The 14,482-nt window shown below is 34.6% G+C and overlaps 1 long non-coding RNA gene across 2 annotated transcripts; it reads left to right on the forward strand.

The window, feature by feature from the left end:
• Positions 1-204: 204 nt before the first annotated feature.
• On the forward strand, positions 205-8,519 carry LOC149544224 (uncharacterized). Of its 2 annotated transcripts, XR_016355268.1 has the most exons (4): positions 205-303; positions 7,784-7,856; positions 8,001-8,057; positions 8,438-8,519. It is a non-coding gene; the product is annotated as an uncharacterized LOC149544224 (long non-coding RNA). The 2 variants fall into 2 exon arrangements; XR_016355269.1 differs by lacking the exon at positions 205-303 and having other exon boundaries at positions 7,725-7,856.
• The last annotated feature ends 5,963 nt before the right edge of the window (positions 8,520-14,482 follow it).

A 14,482-nucleotide genomic window follows, 5' to 3' on the forward strand; every position in this document is an offset into this window, starting at 1 on the left:
AGATAACCCTAGGTACGAGCGTCCGCCCTATGTTCCTAAGGCTGAGTGGCAGGCTCTGATTTTGGATGGAAAGTATAAAGCTAATAAGAAAAATAATATTACACCAGTGGAGAGTATAGTAAGGTATGTGATACTGTTGAGAATCTAATTATGTACTAATTAACCTCTATATTTATACTATATAACATATTTCAAACATTTCATAGATTGCCTGACACATCAAAGGCAACAAAGGCAAGACTAGAAAAGCACGGGACACACAAGCTCGGCTCTGGTGGTTTTTTGAAACTTCAAGCAAGAGTTGTAAGTATTAGTAAATGAAAAATTGTATCAAATTTTTTATATAATGTGATGGGAAATGCTAGGACACCCTTATTTAGCTCATCAATTATAAATAGGTCAATAGAATATAATAACAGTAGTGGATTTTCATATTCAATATAAACAATTAAACAATTGAAGTCAGACTCTGCAATCTAGATTAGTGAAGATTCCTTCATTTACTAATATGAATTATTTAAAATCTCACCCTTGATGTTTCCATCTCCATAGATTTCAAACTGATCTTGGGGAGGAGCAAGCTTAGAGGGATGGGTGTGATAAAAGTAAGGCCACCCAGCAATAGAATTGCAGCAGATGCAAGTGTATGGAATGTTGGATGCCTCAATTGCCCTCCTAACAACTCTCTTTTCTTTGTAAAAGCTTAGCCTTCGTTCTACTAGATTGGTTCTGTCTATATCATGCCCAAATTCCAAAGGAAGAAACCTCTGCATCAAAGTTCAACAATTCTTAAGTCTATTACAGTTAACAAGCATTCATGGTAATAATGTTAGGGTCCTATGTTCTGACCTTAATAGTGCCAATTTCTTTAATGGCATCTACAATCTTAAGTTGATCTGTAAGTTGACCACTGCCCACAATTGAAATAACAATATCAATGCCTTGCATGGCCTTTACCATTGAATTATGATCACTTAAATCTCCCTGCAGAACACCCATTATAATATACATGCACATTAATAAGGCCCATTATAGAACATGTAGACATTAATAAAAACCCATTACAACACAATTTTTTACAACTATAATATAGCTCATGATCCCAACCAAATTAGAATCATTGATAAGGAGATCACTGACCGAACACCCCTTCTTAACATAAGTTCTAAATACCCAACTTCACAACAAGATAGTCAAACATGATTATTTGTGAGATGATCGCTATCTAACAATTTCGCAAGCAGCTGCAATAGTAGTTACCATGAACAAACAAGCAAAGCTTAATCATATATTCTAAACCTATATGACCAATCAAAACAATCTATAGTTTGTAAAATCAATATTTTAAACAAGTACACACACTTTACAACTGTGCCATACATATCTACCACAAAATCTTAGTTATGAACAGAGCTAGTGACATACATAGACAATGTTAACACCAAAATCTTTCAATTCATGGAGGCACTTTTCTTTGGCAGAATCATGGGTAGTGATGGGTCTAATGAGAGCATAGGTAGAATGGCCTGCATTTACAGCTGCAAGAGAAACAAAGTGACCAATATAACCAGTGGCTTCAATCACTAATATTTTACTTTTCTCTTCATTCACAAAATCCTCATATGAAGAAATCTCACAAATGGAGGCCATGGTTGAGACTGAATTTTCCTCCAATAGTTGAGAATAAAGGTAGTGATTGAAAGAATGAGGGAATGCAGCAGCACTTGCAGCCATTTTTATTTCCAAAGAGCTGAACTAACTCTTACCCAACTTAAGAATTTGGAGAAAATATGTTGGTACAAGCAAAGCATACAAACATGCAACATTTATATAGTAGATTGCTCTATCAAAACTGCTCAATTTTTCTCCTATTATATTGTGATGGATATAGATGATTTATTGTTGATTGTCAAGTAGACTTCACGTTGCTAACAAAAGCAAAATACAAGTTGAGCATTAAATGTTTTCAGCACTGCCCATTACATTAGACTTTAAAGTTTTAATTTTTTTAAGAATAGAAATAAATGTGATCGTGATGGAGTGAAATTGGATCCTCTAGGACTCCCAAAGACCAAAGACAATTTAGAAAAACTCCAACATGACCAAAATAAGGTGTAACAAGGGTTGGAAACCCTGATAACTATTTACCATTTCCTTTCGATATTTTAACTACCCTCCATTGGTTGATGAAACAATGCAAGTAAAATTCACCATACCAATCAAAAATGCAAGGCTCAGAGTTCAAGAGATGCCTCATAGAAGAGGATAAGAGAATTGGCTTCCAACAAGGCTATAGAGTCGTGGCTGAATGGCTACGAGCTGAAATCAGTGTGGAAGGTTCTAATAATGATGCATCTGAGCCACAGGTAAATAAGCTAAATGAAATTTATTTCAAATTGAATACTTTACCAATTAATCTATTTGATGTTAAGTTCCAATATAAAGTGAGTATATATGTTTTAAGCAAGCAATGATAACAATGCGTAGGATGTTGGAATGTAGCCTGACAATCCTTCTACACAATCTGTGGATGCCGAAGGTTCGCATGATGTGCATCCCAGTGGTGGAGGTATACATTTGCTATTAAATTTTTTATATGCAATTGCAATTGGTGTTTGGATTAACGTAACATTTTGTATAGCAGGTATAGAGGATCGAGGGGTTGATGTTCATGATCGTGTTGACGTTGAGTCCAGACAAAATGATGTGGTCAGATCAGGTAAACAGTGCCACAGTTATGTTATTTAAAATAATTAAATACTTGTAACAATTATAATAAATTATTTTTAATTTAACTCTTTTATTTGTTATTGCAGAGGACCCCCCTTTGCAATAGCATAGGAATTTGAGATCATCAAGAACAGAGAATAGAACAACTGATGAGGGGGGAATTGATGATGACACTGATGCTCCTCTTAGAGCTTACATAGAAAAAATAAATAGAAAGAAAAAAAAGAAATGATTGTAATCTACATACCTTAATTGATAATGACTGAATTTTATGTCTCAATAAATTTAATTATGTGCTAATGAATGTTCATGAATTATGTGTTAATGCAGAATATTGATGAATGTTGCATGTTATGAATCTAATGTGTTAATGAATGTTATCATGTGATATTGATTGAATGTTATCATGTGATATTGATTGAATGTTACATTTTATTAATGGTTGAAAGAATGAATGAATGTTAGATGTTAACAGGGAATGTAGAGTGATGTTAGGGGGAGGGGGGTGGGGCCAAATGAGCTTCCACCCTCACGTGGTTGGCCCCGTTTAGTAGAGAATATTAAACTGTTCTCGAAACAAAGTGAAGCTCAATAAGATACTAACAATAGGTAGAAACAAGAAGCAATAGCAAGCTCCTTCTAGAACATAACTCTTACCAATTATTGCTATCTTCCCCACACTAGGAATCTCCATCATATTATCATATGCCTACAACAAAATTAGAATAACAAACCAAAATAACTCATATTTTCATGTTTCTCCATGCTTGGAATATAATCACCTTGTTTAGCCTTCCCTTGGCTCTTCATATCCATTGTCTTCTCATCCTTAGTCTCTTTTCACCTTGAGACCTCTACTACTATCTGCAACATGTCTTCACACCCTTTCCATTTGCCTTGGTATACCAACTCCTGGTTGCTGGCTATTCTATCCGATTCAGTCATCATTGTCTTTGTGAATTTTCTTTGTCCAAATTTCAATGGACACCATATAGAACCAATCAATATCATATCTGCTTCTCCAAGCCTTTTTTCTTTGCTATTTACATCAGCATTTGTACTTTTCATCTTTGTTCCAATCATCTCCTTTCCCTCAAGCCCTTCAAGACCTAATCTTTTTCTGTCTTCATCAGCATCCTTTCTCTTTACCTCTACTACAACCTTTTGAACCTTTTTGGTGTTAGGTTCTCCTTGTTCTTCAACACTTGATTGCTGCTCATTTTTTATTTATCCTTCAAATGGACAACTTGTCTTCATATCATCCTTTTCTAGGATCTTTTCCTCAACCTCATTCTCATTAGTTGTTTGCTTCAAAGCATCATCCTTTTTTATCAAAACATCTTCCATTGCTTGACCATGTTCCTCTTTTCTTAGGAACCTTTCCCTCTCAAAGATGCCAATGCTTGCTAACACCTTCCAAGTTGTCTTGTGCTCCTCCAATGGTGCTAATACCATCTTCTCTCCATTATTTGTGAAAGTGTAGGTGTTCTTTCTACCATCATGTAGGGATCTCTTCTCAACCTGCCAAACCCTTCCTAAAATTATATGACAACCACTCAAAGGTACAATGTCACACAGTACAACATCATTATATGATCCAATGGTGAAGATAAGCTTGCTCCTTCACATCAACACAACATCCAACATCCAATCCTTATGCTTTGCAAGGCCTAACATGTGCTATTCTTGGTAGATTCAATTTGTTAACCATCTCAAATGAAACAAGATTTGTAAATGAACCACTTGAAACAATAACCTTTTAAAATTTCACAGATCCAATCTCTAATCTCTAAACTTTTAAAATTTAATAAAATTCATATTCTGACTTGTTTATTATTTGACAGGTTATTCCTGGAATCATGATTGTAACTTAGTTTCATCACAATGATCCTTATGAACTTACATGTACATTCACTAACAAGTAACTCTAGATGAAACTTTAAGTTTATTTATCACATTTCAACATTCTCACCAAAATTTGAACTACATTATCTCATGATTGTTGTAGAGTACCACTACTCACATGTGAAATATGCATCTAGATTACTGAACCCTTCCTAAAATTAGTTTCATTGAATTAATATATGTTATGTTATCACTCGATGTGTAATTTGAGCATGAGAATAATGTCATATGCTCTAAAGAGCCGATTTCAGACAAGCATCTACCTTCAGGTGAGTAATTTGTAGTGATCTACTGATATCCTAGAGATCATTATTTGTCTAATACAGGTTTGTCACTCGGGCATGCTTAGTAGAAATGAGGATTTTCTATTGCTCATAAAACCTAGTAAGCATATGATAGTATTTTCTATGATAGTTATATTGAGTAGAAATCATGTCCTTACTATTTGTGAAGTGCTAAAATGTTTTTCAACAAACATGATTGGTTTCACCTTGAAAGCTTTAGTTTCCCCCAATAGGTTGGCTATCTGACACTTGAGGCATTTTTTCAATTCTTGGATGAGTTTTAGGAGGAGAAACCTAGGGATTCAGTCCTAGAAAAAAATGAACATGAGATCGGATGGCTTGAAGCTGGGAAGCCTTTCTATCCAACAATGTTTGATCCTGTACTTCATATTTTTAGCCATGACCAACCACTTAGTTGTCTGGGAAGACCCAGGTATGTAATTGCATTGTATTAGATATGGTTTATGTTTTTGTCAAGATTCTATTACTACAAAAATGTTGTGCAGTCTGTAACTTCTAATTGTATGGTGTTTTAACATAATTTTTGTTTTAATTTGATTTAGTTAGATTGAAAAATGTCTACACAGTTACTGCTAGAAGCTCTTTCAATTTTCACCTGATGGAATGTAGAAATCTCATGTCTTCAAACATTTAATAGAATATGTATATGAATTTTTCTCACTTTCTTTTATTGTAGGTCAATTATTCAACTAATTTTTTGGGATCGACATTTGAACTTCCATTTTCAGAGGTTAGAAAGTTAGGCTTAGAAACTCAAGTTATGTTGAACCATGCCTGGACATCAATGTCTGGTTCAAATAATAGTAAATCTACATAGGAATCTCAATCTAAGAGAAGCTCTAAGGTATTCTTTTGGTCAATAAATAAGTTTTTTTCTTGAATTTTGTTCATCGTTGAGGTTGTACTAAGATTTGAAATGATCTATTGTTTTAAGTTCTTTCTATCAAGCTTTTGAGTTTTCTCTCCAATTCACGCCTTTTTGGATTTTGGATTTTTTGTACTTTGGTTATGGTAGTTTTTATAACCTTGTGAGTAAAGGAAAAAATAATTGGTTCTAGTTTTTAGGATTGTAACAAGTCCAAGCAGGTCTACATTCCTCATTAATAGACTAATAGTTTATGTTAAATCTATTTATGCTAAAAACAAAAGGCTTCTAGGCACATCAATGTTACCTACACTACATAGTATACTGATTGTTCCTACTTCAAAATATTTTATTATGATCTTTGAAGATATTTAACAAGCTTAGATTATTTTTGGCAGTGAAGAAACACAACCCACTAAAATTCTTTCCACCAAAGCTTAAGACATTGATAGCTTGATCCAATTTATCTTTACTGCAAGATGGTAGTCCATCAGCACGATCATCAATTTTTTTTGGCTTGGCAGGAATAATATAGTTTATCAATATTTCTATATGTTTATATTCCTGATTTATTGTCAATTGTTACTGATATCATTCATTGGGCATATAGGGCATATTGTAGGGTTCTTTGGAGCCATACCTAAAACAATATTATGATAGCTTTATTTCTTTTTAGTCTTCTTGATTCATTCATGTCAGTGATTCCCGCAAACAGGTTATTCATGAGTTGCTCACAGTACAGGGTTCTAAAATTTAAAAATTTTAATCATTTCATTGATTATATGGTTATATGTGGAATTTGTGTATCTTTTTTCTGTATGACAGGAAACTGGCTTCATGGAAGAGCAAAATTGAGAAAAAACAATTAATACTTACATACGTGCATAGACCTAGTTTTTTGTCATTTGTTGCTGGTTGCTGATACTAATTTAAGAGCATAGGATGGTTTAATGTAACCTTGATCTTATATTTAATATGGCTCATTAGATCTACTTCCTATTTCCTTTTTATTTTCTCTATCCCTTGATTTTAACATTATGTCAACAGAAATTAATGGATTAATCTGAGTTGTGGTTCTGATGTCATTTTCAATTTATCAATTCTCTTTTAGGTCATATGTATAAATTATTAATGTTATATTTGTGTAGGTATTGCTGTATGGTGGACAAGTGACCTCATGGAAGAGTGAAAATGGAGAAGTGTTACTTTTCATGAGCAGTAAGGTGACTGTGACATCACTAATGAATTCATTATTTATTCCTTAGTTACTAATTAAGAAACTTGTAACTTTATAAAACTAAGTGGTTTTTCATTCATTCACAAACAATAAAGAAGCTTAATACAATCACGGTGTTATATGATAAAAAATTGTAATTACAATTAATATTTTACAAATTTCTTCTATGAGTAGAACTTCTTAGTGGCTGTGTGGGTGCTCTTGAAGTTGATGATATTGATTCAACTTGAGAAAAATGACCTAATGTCATAGATCCTGACGATCTAATGTTGATTACTGATCTGCAATAAGTATCATTAGAATTTTTGTAGAGCAATTTGCAAGACCAAGTAATCATTGTTACAGATACATCATAATGTAAAAGTGATATGTACCATACTGGTTTGAAGTTATTCATTGTATCTGATATCTGCCTTATTGAAATGTGATATGATTGATTTGGTTTGGTTTGTAAAGACGTTGGATATTTATTTGATCTCTGTCTAATATAATATTGCACCCTTTTGGATAACCAATCTGTGATTAGTATTTGTGATCAGCATGATATAATTTAAAGAGAAAACACTTACATTTTAGTATCAAGCCATTTTTATGAATGAATGGAGAAAAACCAGTGACATATCAATTTCAGCTTTGTATTTTTTACTATTAGTATTTGATTATTAGAACATAACTATACATCCTTGTGAATTGGAGTTTCAGCAAAGATTTAATATTATTTGGATTTCTTTCTTATTGTAGCAAAGGTTATGGAGGCCCTGAACATTCCAAGAGGTGTCCGGTGTGTGCTTTTTTGAACACCTAATACTGACAGGTATTTTAAGTTTTAATAATATGGATCTGTATAATTCTAGTTTTAATACAATCTTATTGCAGGTTGATAGATTTTCTTAACAAGTTTTCAAAGTGTTTTCTGTAAAGTCATTGTTCACTCCAGTTCGATCATCCTGACTTTTAGCTGCAGGTGCCTTGCCTTTGGTCAAGCATAAAGCTTTCCTTAGGACCATGTAATATGGTGGGTAATTTGTTGGGTTTCTCCTTACCAATGAAAACTTTGATGTGACCCTTACTGTATGCTTTTGCCATGCATAACATGAATAAAAAACTAGCAATACTACATTGATGTGCAATGGGTACACAATGGGTAAAAAGATGATAGAAAATGATTGATTATGTTGATTATGGTGTTCTTGTTCATGATGGTGGGAGCACACATTCTAGTCATTATTTCTGCTTTTTTGAGTCACTTAAACCTTTCAAAATTATTTTTATGCTGGGAACTCTAGGTTATAGTCTTAGAAAAGTATTTTATTCATTAACAATTGCTTTAATTTGGCTTGTAGGTGAAGTGCACACAATGTTCTTATTGCTCAAATAAATTTGATCCTTTCTTAGATTTGAGCCTAGAGATCATTCGAGCAGATTCCTTGTTGAAAGCATTATCCCATTACATGGCAGTGGAGCAGTTAGATGGGGGTGTGAAAAGACATCAATGTGAATGATGCAAAGTAAAAGTGAAGGCTCTAGAACAACTCAAAATTGATAAAGCACCACATGTTCTTGAAATTCATCTCAAGCACTTCAGTGTAGTTGGATCTAGAGGAAAAATTGTCAAAAAAGTAGACTTTGGTTGTACGTTGGATCTCAAACCATTTGTTAGCAGTTCACATGTTAGTAGCCCTTACAATATTATTTGCCAGTGGATCACATTTTCAGTGGAATCTAATAATATAGTTTTTGTAATATCTACTGGTTTTTTAATAAATATTGCACATTTGAATGATATTCTAGTTTCTCTATCTATTGATCAATCACAGGAGGGCAATTTTAAGAACACTCTTTATGGTGTTCTTGTTCATGATGGCTGGAGCACACATTCTGGTCATTATTTATGCTTTATTCGTTCATCCATAGGCATCTGGCATGCTTTAGATGATAATCGGGCATACATTTGCTACAGTTGTGAAGACATGTTTAATTGTGTGGAGCAAGCTCATTATAATTTGTGTATAAAAGGATACACAAAAGAACTACAATTTTATGTAGAACCTTTTCTTTATATGGTAACACTAATTATACTGAAGTTTCTTAGACTAATTGAATTTATTCTTATGACATTTTGTACTCTAGGTCTATTCAGTCAGTGAGAAAAGTGTGCTTTCCTAGAAAGCTTACATGCTATTCTATATATGAGATAAGAAAACTAGCATTCAAATAGTAGGTGGGTCTAAATCTTAGTATAATGGCTCTAAACTAAAGAAGAGGTTGTCATTGAACATTGGACATCCAAAGGAAAACCACTTACAAGATTCATATGCCCCCCAGGTGATAGAAAACATGCATTCTTTCCAAACGACAGCAATCTCTTTTAGTGTTGTAGGTGTAAACAAGATATCCCAACAGGTAGAAAATTTGTCAAATGTCAATTTCATTTCAGAAAGTCTTGAAAAGAACACCAGTTCTGGCTAGTCATGCAGTAAATCCAGATCATCAGCAGATCATGATGCATCATGCTTGTGACGGGGCTATTGTGGTGGCAACGTGAGCGGCCCTGCCGCAAGCATGATGCACCATGATCTGCTGATGATCTAGATTTACTGCATGACTGGCCAGAACTTGTGTTCTTTTCTAGAATTTCTGAAATGAAAGTGACATTTGACAAATTTTCTACCTATTGGGATATCTTGTTTATACCTACAACACTAAAAGAGATTGCAGTCGTTTGGAAAGAATGCATGTTTTCTGTCACCTGGGGGGCATATGAATTCATATGCCCCATGATGCATCATGCTTGGGGTGGGGCCACTGTGGCGGCGATGGCAGTTGGCGTTGCCGCAATAGTAGTCCCACCATATTGCTAGCTATGGACATTGCAATTGCGACGTCTGCACACCCATTGCGACAAAATGTGCGTCACATGCATAGCAACACCATCATAATTCCTGACCTTGCATCACAATTGTGACACATTTGGAAACATTGCGACAGCTAACGGCATTGACGCCAGTGCTACCACACCGCTAGCATCATCGCGTCCCTATCACAATTTTCCAAGGATGTCGCAATTGCAACACCCACAGAAGAACTGGAAAGGTTGTCACCATAATGAACCCATGGGCAGATGTCGACGCCACCCCGTTGCAAATCATGGGGTGGAAGTCAAAATTGCTATGGGAACCACATGCATTGTGACGGGAGTCATTCCGGGTTAGAATGGTGAAATTGTGACAGATAGGCATCGAAATTGTGATGGCTGAGGATAGACGTCATAATTTGTGACAAAACAACAACGATGTCTATTACCGTCGTAGTGGCGACACATTGCCATCGCAATTGCGACACATAGCCGTCGCAAATCGATGCCAAATGTATTAGTGGTTGTAGAAGGGGTTGATTCAAAAGAGTCTGAGTCCATGTGTTGTACTAGTACTATTAGCACCAAAGAAGAATGAAGAATGGAGGATGTGCACAAATTCTCATGCTATCAACAAGATCACCATCAAGTATTGATTTCCTTTGCTAAGGATGGATGGTATTATGGACTATTTGAGTGGAGCTTGATATTTCACAAAGATAGATCTAAAGAGTGGGTACCATCAAATTCCTATCAAAGAAGGTGATGACTAGAAGACTGCTTTCAAGACAAGGGAAGGACTATATGAGTGGTTAGTCATGCTTTTTGGGCTAACCAATGCATCGAGCACTTTCATGAGGCTCATGAATGAGGTACTAAAGGATTTTCTAGGTAAGTTTGGCATTATCTATCTAGATGATATATTGATCTTTAGTAAGACATTGGAGGAGCATTTGATTCATATTTACAAGGTGTTTGAAAAATTGAGGAAAGAAAAGTTGTTGATAAACTTGAAGAAGTGTAGTTTTGTAAAGGAGTTGGTGTACTTCGGATTTGTAGTCTCAAGAGAAGGTCTGAAAATGGACCTAGAGAAAGTGAAGGCTATCCTTGAATGACCTACTCCAAGGAGTGTGACAAAGGTAAGATATTTTCATGGATAGGCTACATTTTACAGAAAGTTCATAAGAAGATTTAGCATTATTTGTGGACCCTTGACTAAAACAATGAAAGGAGATAGGAAAGAGTTTAAGTGGACTGTAGGAGTAGATAAGACTTTTAATCTATTGTAACAAAAAGTTACTGTCTAGCCCATTTTAGCACTTTTTGATTTTAACAAGGTGGTTTAAGTATACTATGATACTAGTGGTACTACAATAGAAGCTTTTTTGAGCTAGGAAGGTAGACTAGTTGCTTATTTTAGTGGAAAGTTGAATGATGCAAAAAGAAAATATTATATTTATGATTAGGAATCTTATGCTATAGTTCGAGCACTGAAGAAGTGGAGACACTATCTTCTTCCTAATGAGTTTTTTTTGTATACTAATCATCAAGCTTTGCAATATTTGAATAGTCAAGGAAAATTGAACCAAAGGCATTTAAAGTGGGTTGATTTTTGTAGAGTTATACATTTGTTTTGAAACATAGAAGTGGGAAGTATAACAAAGTTGTAGATCTCTTAGTAGAAGAAAACTTTTGTTGATAGAAATGCAAATAGAGGTGGTTGGGTTTAAGGAACTTAGTACATTGTATCCAAATCATCCTGATTTTGGTGAAGCATGAAAGGCTTGTAGAGAGCCTATTACACTTGACAAGACAAAGTGGTTGGATTTTATGATCCAAGGTAATATGTTGTTCAAAGGAAGCTAGTTGTGCATTCCAAGAAGTTCAATGAGAGAGAATCTCATCAAGAAGAAGCATAGTGGAGGATTGGTTGGACATTTTGGCGAAGATAAAACTATAGCTTTGGTTGCTGAAAGTTATTACTAGCCATAGTTATAGCAAGATGTGATGAAGTTTGTACAATTTTGTTGAGTATGTTAGATGGTGAAAGGAGTGAAGTAGAATATAGGGTTGTAACAACTATTACCTATACCAGAAAAGTTGTGGGAGGATGTCAACATGGATTTTTTTCTTGGCTTACCAAGGACACAATGTGGGCATGATTCTATTTTTGTTGTGGTTGACAAGTTTTCAAAAATGGCACATTTTATTCCTTGCAAGAAGACTAGTGATGTTGTTCATGTAGCAGAGTTGATTTTTAGAGAAGTTGTGAGATAACATGGTCTGCCAAAGAGTATAGTTTCAAATCAAGATACCAAATTTATTGGGTATTTTTGGCATATATTGTAGAAGAAGTTGAACATAGATTTGAATTTTAGTTCATCACATCATCCATAGACTAATGGGTAGATAGAAGTTGTGAATTGCAGTTTGGGAAACTTGCTAAAATGCTTGATTGGAGATAAACCAAAAGGATGGGATATGATTTTACCACAGGCAAAATTTGCATATAATAATTCTATCAATAGAAGTACTAGTAAATCACCATTCTAGATTATATATGGGAGTAGTCTTAGAAATGTTTTTTGAATTGAGTAAGTTGGATAAGGGAGAGATAAGTAGTGCTGAAGTAGAAGATTTTATTGAATATTTGAAGAACATCCATGAGGAGGTGAGGAAGCACATCATAAAGATGAATGCATGGTATAAGGCTAAAGTAGATGTGAAAAGGAGATATAAGGAATTTCAAATTGGAGATGAAGTCATGGTTCATTTGAGAAAGGAGCATTTTCCAACAGGTGCATATAATAAGCTGAAGATGAAGAAGTTTGGACCATGCAAGATATGAAGAGGCACAATTCTAGAAATGTGTATGAAGTGGAGTTGCCTGTTGAATTGAATATTTCACCAATATTTAATATTTTAGATTTGATAGAAGGAGGTGATGGAGATGAAGTTGCAAAAGTGTAGTGGAGTCGATCGTCGCAATTGCGACGATGACAAGGTTGTGATAGAAAAACTACAACGGCACTGCCGTTGCAATTTGGTACCAAATGTATTAGTGATTCTAGCAGCTAGTTTAGCTACCAAGGAGATTAAGGAGATACTAGATAGTCGTATTGGAAAAAGTACCAAAAATGGAACTTATGAGAATTATCTGGTCAAATGGAAAGGGATATCAGTTGAGGATTCATCATGGCTAGCAAAGGAGGAGGTCAAACATCATGGTTTTCCTTTGGACACCTAAGATGTGACAAGGTCACTACTCCAAAAACTTCGAGTGTCTAATGCAGGAGCTTCCTGGGTGTAAGGGCAATCTTGCATCACCTAAAAATATTTTATTTTCAATCATTTCTATTTTAATAAGGACTAGTAGATAGGATGATTACCATTTATGGGAACTTTCTACTTTTAGTAAGTTTGTCATACGAGCTCAAAATATTCTCATTTTCTACAGAAAGGTTCATTTTAGAGATATCAGTCTACTATAAAAATTCCATTGCTCCAGCTTAAGTATTAGAGAAGGTATTATGGATTTTTGGTGGAAAAAATTGCAGAAAAATCTTCAAGCTCGTCGTTGGTGGCCTTAGAGTGCTCAGATGAGGTCTAAAAAATTGATGGAAGGGTGTTAGCATGGTTCTGAACCTGTAGATCAAGAGCTAGCATTTCTGAAAAGTGGTTATAATAGCCAATCTGAGCAATGGTTCATGAGTTATGGCCTTCGAAAGTTGGGCTACCAAAATTTCTAAAATAATTTGTCAATGATGTATCTGGCCAACTCTATGTGTATTGTTAGGGTCTATTGGCCCTAGGTATTAAGCTTGAGCATTTAGAACCTTCCTAAGTGGCATAAAACTACCTATTTAAGAAAGGCCTGAATGTTGTCTAGGATAGCTCTAAGTGATATTTCGCAACACTGTATTGTAGATTACTATAAAGAAGGTGCCCATTTGGGTTAGCATATTGTAATTGAGAATTCTGTAATTTTGCATTTGGGGTGATAATAAGAAGTCCATATATTGTTCTTGCATTTGTTGTTGTTTCTTTGTTTTTGTTATGCGTTTATGGTATTAAGGGGAGTCCCCTGCATCAAAAAGACTATGGATTATACTACAAGAGAAGTGATAGATTTGAACTGAAGGTATTCATTGACTCATATTAGATAGGAAATATTGATTAAAGAAAAATAATTAGTGGAGGTGTATTCTTTCTAGGAAATATATTGGTGTTATGGACAAGTAAGAAATAGAAAAGTATTTCCCAACCAACAACTGAAGCCAAGTATGTGGCAACTGTAATGAACCATTCAAACATTATGTGGATCAAGCAATTAATAAAAGGTATGAAAGAAGAGATTATAGATCTAGTGGTTATCTATTGTGATAACACAAGTGCTATTAACATTTCAAAGAATCTAGTGATGCACACTAAGACAAAGCACATTGCTATCAAGTATCACTACTTCAAGGAACTAGTACAAAATAAAGAAATGAAGCTAAAATATGTGAAAACCAAAGAATAGATTGCTGAAATATTCACAAAACCCTTACCTAGAGATGCTCATGAATATCTTAGAGGTTAGGGGT

This window comes from Cupressus sempervirens, chromosome 8 (genome assembly GCF_028749045.1).
Source record: "Cupressus sempervirens isolate cs-2001-9-10 chromosome 8, ASM2874904v1, whole genome shotgun sequence".
Classification (NCBI taxonomy): Eukaryota; Viridiplantae; Streptophyta; class Pinopsida; order Cupressales; family Cupressaceae; genus Cupressus; species Cupressus sempervirens.